Here is a 10,818-nt window from a genome sequence, read left to right on the forward strand (position 1 = left end):
AGGTGCCCGTGGTGGAGCAGGTCGATGCCTGGAGGAGGCTGTGATCCAGTGGGAGACCTGGTGGAGTTGCCCTTCCTTCCAGGGTGGAGCAGCCTGTCCGTGCAGGACTTCACCCCGTGGAAAGAGAGACCCACAGTGCAGCAGTTTGGAAGGATTGTGTGCCCGTGGGAGGGGCTCACGCTGCAGCAGGGGCAGTGTGGCTGCTGCTCCTGAGACTGGACCCACGCCAGGGAAGTTCAGGGAAGTTCAGAACTGTCTCCCGTGAGAGGGACCCCACGGCCTCACGGAGAAGACTCCTCTCCCAGAGCAGCGGAAGGAAATCTCAGTGATGAACTGATGAACATGACCCCATGCCCTGTCTCCCTGTGAGGTCAGTGGGAAGGAAGGAGGGGCTGGGGGGAAAAGGTGTTTTAAGGGTTTATTTTTCTTCTCATTATCCTCCTCTGATTCTGTTAGCAATAAATTCACTTTGTAACTTTAAATTAAGTTAAGCCTGTTTTGCCCTTAAAGTGCTTTCTCCTGGTCCTTATAGCAACTAATTAAGCCTGAATGAATTTTTTTCCCTCTCTCCTCTGCCCAGCTGTGGCAGAGTAGGGTGAGCAAGCAACTCTCGTGGGTGCCTGGCGTCAGGCCAGTGTCAAACCATGACACCAGGTTCACATCTGTTTGCCTGAACTGCTGCTTGAATCTCCTGTTTTCTGTTTGTTTTTTTCCCTAAAAGCCCACGCCATTTTCTATCCACCATGTGACAAATTGCTGTGGTTTTTTTTTTCCCTTTCCCTGGCATTTTGGGATTTTGTTTGGGGGGGGGGGGGGCGGTGTGGGGGATGTGGAAAATCTGAAAATTTAATATCTAGGATTTATTTACCTTTTTCCCATGCCATGTGGGCACTCTGTCTATCAATAAATGGTTGTTTGTTTGGGTTTTTTTCGCTTTCATCCACTAACAGGGATTGTTGGAACTCTTTTAGAGGAAACATTCATTCCAGAGTGTTTTCTCCTTAACTTGTCTCTAAACTGAGACACTTTCCCATTGTGCTCAGAAGAATTCTGCTCAGTTTATAGCCTTATTTCTCAGTATGATTTTCCCTTCACAGGTAGCCAACAAATACCCACTTTGCAAATAAAATTCCCATAGGATTACTACCCTTGTAGAACTGCAGGGCTACCAAGCCCTGATGCAGAGCCCAGCAGTTTACCTATCCTAAATTCCACTGATACATGGCTTGGAGGCAAAACGCGTGTAATGTCTCCAAGCACTGCCCACTTACAAGAATGTGTCCGACCTCTTAATAATAAGAGTAACCTTATTGGTTACTCTGTTGGCTCAAATGAATGCAACTTATGCTACAGCTTTGGAAGTTCTACCTTCAACCTCTGCTGATTGAATAACTGAGAAAAACACTATGTGACAGCACCATAATGGCTTCAAAGGAAGCTTTAATTCTTACACTGCCAAACTTTCAAAAGCTCAACTGCACAATTCTCTTCTAGTAAAACTTTAAGACAGAACTCCCAAACGGACAGTTTTCCAGGATTCTAATGCAAGAAGAAGGGCTTGTCTTTTTCTCTTTTCCATATACGCTCCATTGCCCAGCATGCTTTTTCTGTAAAATGGTGACAAAATAACTAACATGTAGACCCTGGAAGAACAGCAAGACTATTTATAACGTTTTGCACTGATCAGTTAATTGAAACGGAACAGCATTTATGATATGAAACAATAGGTAAAGAGGTGTATGTGTTTGCTGGTAATATGTATTTTACCATCAGCTTGCATCCTGGTTGCGAAAATCTAGACCTTTCTGAACAGGAGAGCTTATTTCATCACAAAGTTGCATAAAACAAACAAATAAGCCCCCTCCCCACCCAAACCAACCCAAAAATCCTCAAAGCATAAAATCATCAAGTGATGGGTCACAGTGGTGGTTGTGGCAAGAGAGTGGAAGGTATTGTTGACAGAGCTTTGCTCAGGACCCTTACTTTTCACAAAAAAAAAAAAAAAAAAAAAAAAGCCTTGCTGGGGACATGTTCAACTCTCCAAACGTGTCAAATTCACCACCAGACTCTGGCCTATCTGGTGGAGCTAGAGGAGATGCCAAAATTAAGGAGTTACATAGATCAAGCTGGCCTTGATCCAGCCAGCCTAAATTCTACCTAAATTCTTCTGCCTGTCCTTATTAGTGGCTGCCTCTAGTTCTTATCTCTGCGGAGAAAGTCAGAACTTTCCCCCTTCACCAGGAATGTGCAGTTTCTAGATGAGGGCACTCAGTCTTGTTCAACTTGCAAAGAATATTTCAGATGCATCAGGCCATAGAGGCAAAAAAGTAGAGCAGCTAATGCTGCTGCAGTACAAGTTTTATGATTTTTAAAAAGTAAAAAAACACCTGTTGCTATTTTATCCAAAAATCCCTATTCTTCAGAATATGAAATGTGAACAAACACCACATCAACTACACCCATATTACTGATCCAAGGCAGCTGAGCTGAACACAAAATTTGTCCAATCCAAACCCTTTTGCAGGGGGAAGGCACCTTGATGCTATTGGCTAGGTTGGTGAGTCTTGCTGTATCCTTAACAACTGGGATGAAACTACACTGGAATTTAGATGAAATCTCATCAAAGCTTTCCTGACGAACAGTTGCACAGAACTGCAAGGTAATTTGCATTCCAGGGGTCACTTTAAAACAGGTTCTTAAATTAATGAATTAAGGATACCTTGACTTAAGATATTTGCTGCTTTCCAAGAGGCTTAATTTTAATGAAATACTGTTTTGCACCTTGTTCTAGATAAGCTACCTTTTCCATTGTCTTTAGCTTATACTGGGGAAGACCAGCACCTGAGTTAACATATATCTAAAAAAAGACCGAGGTGAGCAATGACAGCAAAATCAGTCTGAGATCTTAAGTGTTTCACAGAGTGGAGAGAGAACTAAAAATTCTGAAGAGATTAAGCATTTTGTTGAACTTCAAATTAATAAAATATTTCTTAAATGAGGTGGTACTTGCATTATAGAATAATGTACATTTAAAAAATACCTTCAACAGCATGTCATTTACTTCTAGAATTAGAGGCCACTAGAAACTAGAGTGGCATATGCATATATATGTATAGAAATATATACACAATTTTGTGCATATTTTCTCTTAAAGAGAACTGTATATATAATATACTGACGTATTTTAACTTTGCAACAGGCATGCAATTGAGACAGTTTTTAGGAAGTGAAGAAACATTTGTCTTTAAGAGATGTTTAGATACCTATAAATCTTCCAAGTCCTAGTACATTTAAGTTAATTCAAAGTTGAGTTTTAACAACTGAAAGAAATGACTGACATTGACAAACCTGTGAAAAACATTTTTGTTCACACTTTTTCTTAAAAATCAGTCTTTGATGGTCCTTTGTCGTTCGTATTTTTGGAGTGAGGATTTTCTTATTATTACGAACCTAGATTTTCAACCCCCTGTCTACAGAGTTTCCACTGAAATCAGGTCACACTTTTTAAGTAAATGGAATTTTGGAACATGAAGTACATTGTTTGCAAAGGGTTTAGTGTTATTTTAATTTGTTTTCTGATAATACTTTGAGAGCCGTGATTTTGTTTTGCGGGTGCAGGTTTTTCAGGTTGCATAAACAACAGTAATGTTGGCAAGTTATTCTGCCTCCCACCAAGGGAGGCAGAAGCACAATGTACCTATAACATCATTAAAATTGTACTGATTCTATCTTGCTGAAATTATTAACAGAAGCAATATTTTATTTTGCATTACAGACATCTTAACAAAGAGTGTTTATAATTTACTATTTTCAACATAAACCATTTTTAAAATACTCTCAAGGGAGAAACAATTAGTGAAAGATATTTCATAATAATTAGTATCTTTCCAAGGCCAGACTACTATCCATAATGAAGAGGCCATTCACAATTTATGTAACCTTGATGAAACAGAATGAAACAGATATACCTCAGACTCAGGCATATTTTCTGCTGCTTTTTAGCTATTACCATTCAAAGAAAACATTTCAAAAGATCATTCCATAGCAAGGAAATTAGTTTTCATGCATATCACTGGCAAATTGTACTTGTCTTATTTATGTACATCCTAATGTGGCTGATTTTGTCCTCATTTTATGTCAGGCTCACCCTGATGGAAAAGAATTGTAACCAAAATCTGTTCTGGTGAAGAGTTAAAGAAAGCAGAGTTTGTGACTTTTCTAGCAGAAGGCTTAGGCCTGAGTAGCCATATGCCACATAATATTACTGCCTACACTATCATTTTAAATTGTCTGATTTTCTTGTAGTGGAGTCTTTGAGGTTTTAAGGGCTCTACAAACTAACTAAAAGTGACACCACTCCTGTATTTGCTATTATGCTGAGTATTGTTAGGTAAATAACTAGTTGGCTAACCTTCAAGAAGGTGCTTCATTATGGCATAAGTCTGGACTATAATTGTTAATAAAACCAGCTCCTAGAAATTACCTAGAAAAGCTTTTGGCTCCACCAACAAAATATCCCTCAGAAGAGATTGATGTCCACAGGTTTATCCATTCTGACTCTTTCCTTTGGCCCTCAGCAAGTGGAACTTTTTCCACAGTTGACATTGTCAATGCACAGACAGTTGGACATATATCACTTCAGATTTCTTGCCTTTCAGCAGTATTACCTCAGTTTGGTAGAGGACTCCTCATGCTGGTCTAATTCCAGGAATAATTTCAAACAGACATCTCAGCCATTCTCATCGGGAAGATAGGACTCTAGCCATGCTCTGAAACATACAATTATTAAGAGCATTAGAAAAATGTTTGCTATGAAGCATACTCATTATTTTAATTTTAAATCAAACTTTAAATGACAAAACCTCCCTTCTTTGATTCTATGTGCAACACACTGATGCAGATGAGTGCACCTCTACCAAGAGATGAATCACTAATTTTACAGGTAGCATGACACACAAAAACTTACACAATAATGTTTCAGATATTTTGCTCTTTGAGATTCCTGTCTTAATAAATTCATTTGTATTAGAGTAAAAGGACAAATGAAATAGAAATATGCAGTCCTTAAGAAAACGAAAAGCTGTTGAAATCCCCCTAGTTTTAACCCTAGTTCTGATAATGTCTTGTACTTGACCTATAAATAAACTCTACCCCTCTGTATACCTCTATTGCTGTGAAAAGGGAATAAAAGCGTAACTTACTGTTTGCCAAGGAGACTCTGAGGATTTTTACTCAAAGCAGATATACTCTTTTAAGGCATTGCATGATAGGTATTACTACTACTGGAGATTCATGCAATAAATCTCTTTTAGGAAAATATTTGCTAGACAAAAATATCAGGTTAGGGCATGAGCAATACATAAGATAGTTTTGCGGGAGTGAGAAGCATCTGTTTAACTTAGTGGTTTTTTGGGTTTTTTAGTATATAGCTTGGTACCATTTTACCACCTGAAGTTCCAAACTATTTGTATCTTTACCAAAAAGACTGAATAAACTCTTTTTCAAGTGCACAGATACTAACAATCTGGACTGCACTGAAGCTGTCCCATTTTGTCTCAAATCCAGCTTAAGCTTGGCTTTCCTTGTCATTTCCATGGCCCAGGTGATAGGTTGCAGACTGTTTCAGACCGATATCTGTCTCACTGCTTCCTCACAATAAAGCATTACATATGGCTTGATGGCTGACTTGCATCTTCTGCTAGCCAGGACAGAGCAGATCATGCCACTGGCACAATATTTAGGTACTTTTCTTAGTGAGAGTTGAGCTAAAGATCTACATAAGACTTATCTGTCTTTAGCACTAGGCCAAATATATCAGCAGTCTTGCAAGCAGCCCCAGCGGAACTGGGAAAAGGGGATGGAGACTTTGATTCAGGAGCATAGGAACACAACCTCCAGCAGCAAGTCCATCTGATGGCACCAACACTCCTTTCTAAATTCAGCTGTGTGCATCCCACACACATAAAGCAGAATTACTTTTGGAGTATGTCAAGACATACTCCAAAGCACATCAGGTAAAAAAAAAGAAGGAAGCAGGCTACTGAAATGTTAGCTGCATGCTGTGGCTGAGTGTTGAGCATTGGAAAGCATAATACAGAGATGCAAATATACAAGGAAATTTAGAGTTAAGAAATATTATTTTTAGAGTGTGCATTAACCTGAGTGATGTGAGAGAGCACATATTTTCCAGCATTCATTAGGTAAAATTATCAGAACATTAATATTACATATTAATATTGCCTTAACATAATAATTGCGCGCTTTGCGTGTCTTGGTAAAAATACACTTCTGATAGAAGGAGTGCTGAATTATTTTATGCCTGTGATTAGCACAATTGCCATTCTGAAGTTGTAACAAAGTTCAGACTGCCTAAAGAAAAGAGAGATGGAAAGACATAATTTATAACTTCAGGGCAGTGCCATTCAAAAACTCAAGATATTCAATGAAGCTATGCAAAATACCTTTTTTCAAGTTTCAAAGATAAGTAAACATACTATAGGCAAGGACATCCACTATCTATATCCTCCAGATACTGTCATTCTCTGAAGTGAATTCATTTTGCATTTTAAAAGTATGTAACGACATAAAATACAGCAGCACATTTTTGTAGAAAACATTTCTCAGAAGTTCTTTGCTAATCATGTTAGAAACATACTCGTTGCTGTCTTTTTTTCCTTTTTCCCTTAAAAAGTGAATCACATCCAAAGGCTGCATTACATAGTTAGGAGCTGCTAATCCTTCACCCTATTAATTTGCCTTTATATTAAATTAGAGGTTCTTACCCATTAGCTGTCTTTCAGGTTGTGTCAGGCTGCAATGCAAGATGTGTTTGCAGAACAGTCTTAAGAATAATGTATTGTATATCCCTGATGTAGCTGTGTCATAAGGTCACCTCCCCCATTTGAGTTCATTGGTATGACTAATGCATGTGGAGTTAAGCATGTGCATTCGGTTCTGAGCCAGCAAACATTAGCACAGTGGCAGGGAAGTGAATCTGTGCAGAACCCCCCGGATTCAGTATGAGAACACAGAAGCCTGGCACTGTAGGAAACAAGGTGTTTCCAGGACAGAGACCTTTGAAAGAAATTAAAACACAAAGCAGTTCAACTCTGCTTTCATAGTAACCCATTAAACAAACTCATAAAAAACCTGTTCACTCCATTTTACTTCATTTCCTAGTAATGTCATTTCAAATAGTATCAAAAGACTTTATGCTGGAAAAAAAAGGACCATTCAACAGAGTTATCTCAAACTAACTCACTTGTTGAAAAAAAGAAATACAGGTTAAATCACTAATGTAGTATTCTTTTACTTTGTTGTGTTTATCCTTAAATAATTTCTACCAGTCTGTCATTCTACAAAGAGCACTTTCTGACTGCAGTCCTCACAAACCTGCTCCAGTATCCTACTACTGAAAATAAGTTACAATCTCATTGGAGTAACTACTTCTTCAGCCTGAGATACAATAGGGTTACACTTGAGTAAGGGCTGTCTACAGTGAAGCACATTTTCTATGTGAATAAAAGACCTTCTACGAGGAATTTAACAAGCAAGATCTCAATGCTAAAATATCTGCATTTAATATGCTGCATGTGAGCCATCTAAAGACCCTATAGGGGATTCTTGCATGCATGAACATTTGCAAAACAGACAGTGACATATTTTTGATGGACAAGAAGGAACAGAATTGAATTTTGTTTCAAAGTTATTGCTGTTCTGGGTTTCCTCCTTTTATTTTTTTTACTAATTCACAAGATCATATTACTAGTCTTTAGTCTGATGAATTATGCCATACAGCTAAGACAACAGGGATAATTTTGGTTCATTCTCTCTGCCAAAAACCAAAAGGTGGGGTGGTGGAGGTGGCAGGGGGAGAGAAAGAGAGAGAAGACAATTGGGTCCATTCAGTAGATCAACAGATATATAAGGTTAAGAAGTGTCAAATCTACCCTTTTTATAACTTTTAATACCCTGTTTATAAACAGAAGTGTAATGTTTATATGTATACATGTTCATAAAGATATGCACATTAATTTGGTATATGCTAGGTTGCAAAACACTATAATTTCTCTCTCATGTAAAGGAGACACACAAAAAGACTTATTTCACTTACTGACAGCATTTAAGGGAATGCTAACTTTTTATAATATGCATATGTGATTCTCCTGCTATGAACCAAGTGAAGAAAATTAAGTTTCTAAAGATTTTTCCATCTGTCATAGGTTAGCAAGCATAGTCCTGGAAGGGACGTCCTTGCTAAGGGGTGCTTACAGTTTCCTCTGGGACCTGATAGAACCTATCAGCTGGCCAGTTTGAATATGGACAATTCTTTAAGCCACTTAAAGTTGTGACCGCCTCTGTGATGCACACTTAAGAATAGACGAACTCCCCCCCCAAGCTCTCTCTCGTTTCCGGCACTGGGACAGGTGGCTGCAGGCCCTGTGCAGGGGCCAGCAGGCCCGGCCAGGCCCTGCTTGGGCCAGGCCAGGCTGGGCCACAGCCATCCTGGAGTTGATGGACCTGTTCCAGCCGTGGAACCCCCCCCCCCCCCCCCCCCACTGCCTTGCCGTGGGCAGCTGGAGCAGCTCGGCTCTGCCCCCTCTCCACTTCGATAAGAAAAATTCAACATTCCGGCTGCAAAGCTGCAAGGCCGAGGTGAGATTAACCTTTTTATTGCTGTGAAGAGCTGAAAACCTGCGGGAAGCAAGAGAGAGGAGATGCTTAAAGCTGAAAGTCTGTTGTGAAGCTATGATATATCAGAGTATCCTGTTGTAATTTCATGAAGATATGGGGGGTGGAGTGTTCAACTCGTAAGCAAAAGCACCTGTGCTGAGATAGGCAGATGCTGATGCAGCTGTAATTTCATGAGAAGTTTGGACAGGGAGAGATGGACCAGATGAGGACTTTTGCTCCAAATGGGAAAGGAAAACCTCAGTTCCTAGAGATGCTCCCAGAGATAGTCCTAAAGATGAAGATGAGGAAGACCCTTTGCTCCCAGGGAAGGAGAAGGGCCTCTGTTTCTTTGTTTCTGAACAGCTCAACCTTAAAATTGTACCCCAAAAAACTTCAAGAGTGGACCCTCGAAAGCAGTTGCGGGAAAAGCTGCAAGTTGGGGGAAGGGACTCACATCGTAAGCAGAGAGACTCCTCTTCCTAAATGGACTGAACAATATTTGGAAGTGGGTGGCTGTCTCAGTGTGATACTGTTTTCATAGCACGAGCAAGAAGAGACTTCTCTTTCTAAATGGACTGAACAAGGTTATTATGGAAGTGGTAAACAGACTGAACATCTTAAGGGTTGTCTTTTTCCATTGTCAGTGGGAGAAGGGAGGAAGGTGGGGGGAGGAGGAGAGTTCTGAAGGTGGTATAATTTTTTTTTCCTTCTTTTAGGTCTGTTAATAAACTTCTTTATATTCTTTCAAGTTTGGTGCCTGCTTTGCATTTCTCCTAATTCTTATCTCACAGAAGATAAACAGTAATGAGTATTTTAGACCAAACCACTACACCATCAAGTATGAAAATAAATTTCTTGAAAAGTTAAATTCTTGTTACAACTTCAAAATTCTGAAAACACAGTGTGGTCAAGTCAGTATTTTCCCACAGATTGATGGGCTTTATAAACTAAGTGCTTATAAAACTCCTTGACTAAATAAGAGAACAATTTTTAGAACTTGATTAAGGTCTCACAAAAAGGCTTTCCTTCATTAACAATTTTAGCTGCAAGTGCCAAGTTATAGATCCCAGCAAGACAGAAATTATAAATAAGCTAGAGCTGCAACTATTGGAAATTCTAGCTTGTAGTTTTTAAGACTGATTAAAACATAAATAAATGTCATATTTTCCAGTCCAAAGGAAACAACTTTCCCATCTCAGTGGAGACACTAAAAGTGCCCTTTCCAGGCTGCTTAACAATGGTCGCTCCATTACCAGCAGGTTCAGGAGAAAGTTACGTGACTCATATTTCCACCCCCTGGGCAAAGGCCTCTTCAGCATCCTTGTGTATGTCAGCACGCTGCTGCAGCTGGCACTGAGCCTTCTTCAGAGCTTGTTCTTGCTCTAACAGCAGCCTCAAGCCCTTGCTGAGTACCCCTTCTCCTGCTCACATCTCTACCACCCTGCAACAGCCCAGCTCTCAGTAAGCCCTGTTACCCAGGAGACCTGGGTATCACTCACCACACATCTTCTTCCATCACTGCTGCTCAAAACTGTCCCCCTTGCACTCCATGGCTTGATGCATCCTTGGTTTGCTCTCCTTTTGTGCAGAAGTACTACCCACCTCCCTTCACAAGCTAAGCAATGATACCACCCCCCCTTCTCCCCAGATGTGATGCCAGGCACTCTCCTGAGCTCACCATTTCCAGGTGGTGCTCACAGGTGTTAGTGATGCAGCAATTATTTCATCACCACTATCATAGTGTGCTGTTGGCAGCATCTGTGTGATGAAATGGCTTCCTGGCCCAGAAGTAGTAGACTTTTACAAGCAAAACAACCCCTTCTAGCAATTTCATTAAGTTATCAATGCTGGCTATCATTTTAAATATTTTTGTTCTTCCTCCCAGATTCTGTGTCAAAACACTTTTTCGTCCCAACTTTCCAAAATGTTTTTTCAAGATGGCACTGCAAATACTCTTGCAAGTAATCCCCTCAAGCAGCTGTGCCATTTTCTGCAGCTGCACTTGCCTGCTTACTCTGAAAACAGAAGAAAAAAGTCTCAACTCCTAGTAAGATGACTGATCTGACTTTATTTTTTGCTATAATTTCTACAGTAATATAAACAACAAAATGACATGAAGCATAGATAATTACTACAAGGAAAAAA

General features: G+C 39.7%; 1 long non-coding RNA gene across 1 annotated transcript; it reads right to left on the minus strand.

Moving 5' to 3' along the window:
* Positions 1 to 1,409: 1,409 nt before the first annotated feature.
* LOC138101266 (uncharacterized) lies at positions 1,410 to 10,310 on the minus strand. Its single transcript, XR_011147066.1, has 3 exons — positions 10,173 to 10,310; positions 4,668 to 4,769; positions 1,410 to 1,607 (listed from the first exon to the last, which is right to left on the minus strand). It is a non-coding gene; the product is annotated as an uncharacterized lncRNA (long non-coding RNA).
* Between the last annotated feature and the right edge of the window lie 508 nt (positions 10,311 to 10,818).

Source organism: Aphelocoma coerulescens, unplaced genomic scaffold (assembly GCF_041296385.1).
Source record: "Aphelocoma coerulescens isolate FSJ_1873_10779 unplaced genomic scaffold, UR_Acoe_1.0 HiC_scaffold_223, whole genome shotgun sequence".
NCBI lineage: Eukaryota > Metazoa > Chordata > Aves > Passeriformes > Corvidae > Aphelocoma > Aphelocoma coerulescens.